Raw genomic sequence first — 1494 nt, forward strand, 5'->3', positions numbered from 1 at the left:
TTTCCCCACGGCCGCTGCAGCGCGGGGAGGGCTGCCCGCCGCTGCCTGCAGCGCTCAAAGTTTGGCGTTTGCAGAACGAGAGGACTGTACGGGCTGTGGTCGTCATTCAACGGAATTTTAGTAATGAGCTTGGTCCAGGCCCGATGTTGTGCTCTGCAAATGAAGAGCAAACGTGATGTGTCCTTATTCACATAAAACATCAGGAGACTCTTGGTAGCATTGCTTGGTAGTGTTTTCAAACACCAAAGATATTGTAACGTTGAAAAAAATCTGGTAGTAGCCTGTCTGTGCAAAATTCTGACCTTGTAAACTGGCACAACAGGCCTACTACATCGTGCAAGCAACACCTGCATCGTCTAGGATCCAGCTTTTCTCTCCTCCACCTCAAACCTTAAATTTCTAATCTGCTAAAAAGAGCAGCTGCTTCAATTTCATTGCAAATTTTTTGCCTTACCCAGTGTATCTATATTCAGTAGCACAGAAAACATCCAGTGCCTGGAATTTGCTAGATCGCATAATTTCTTGGCTCTGTGCTCTCAAGTCTTACTATTAAACTACACAAAACTTTATGATGCTTTTGATGGACCAGAGCAATCCAACCTTAAGCATGTTCCCATACTAGAGCAATGCAAAACAGATTTCATATTTGTGAAACCAGCACATTTGTATCATCACAGCTCTCATTTCAGCTGACTAAATATGCCTTTTCGAAGTGTTCCTATTCAGCTAAAAAAATGGGGGTTTGCAGAACATGAGTTCATAAAAGTTGTCAGTGATGGCACAGGCAAAATCTAGTAAATATTTTTTTTTGCTTAATCTTGAGAGTTTTATCTTTTAGATAAATAGCGAAAGTGACAGTACTCTTACATCCAATATGTATCCAGCTCACTGAGATTTTCAGAACAGCCTCGGAGTTTAGCTATGTATTGATGATAAAAGGAAACCAGAAATGAATATTTTTTATCTAAATCCCTTAAGCTGTTTTGAAAACATCAATTAAGAGCTGATGACCTTAAAATACTTCTTTGGGATTGTCCATATATGTTAGACATATCTTACTGTGAAACTTCACTGTAGGAAAAAGGTGGCACCGCTTACATAGATGAAAATATCAGATTTGAATTATTGTGGTTTAACTTAAAATGTAGAATACGGCGTACAGAGTTTTCAGATATAAATATATGTCTACCTTTGTTATCAATGTAGAAGAAAGTTTAGGTCTAGATTTAAAAAAAGCAAACTTAAAAAAAGTAAACTTGGAGCTTTAGCATCTGCTGTTTGTCGAACAGAGATGTATTAGACTCTTAAGCTTTCAGTAATCTTGAAGGTGCACTTTTTCACTCTGGCTACAGTAGATCCAGATTATCCTTTCCTGAGTTAGTGTGTGAGTTTTCTACTACAGCTGAATGTTTTTAAGGTATGTGAAAATTTCTTTTTTCATGTTTTAAGTACAGGGCTCTTGTTTTTCTTAGGCGGAAGTTGGAGTAAATTTAT

The sequence above is a fragment of the Athene cunicularia genome (genome assembly GCF_003259725.1).
Source record: "Athene cunicularia isolate RWA chromosome 9 unlocalized genomic scaffold, athCun1 chr9_part1, whole genome shotgun sequence".
Lineage (NCBI taxonomy): Eukaryota > Metazoa > Chordata > Aves > Strigiformes > Strigidae > Athene > Athene cunicularia.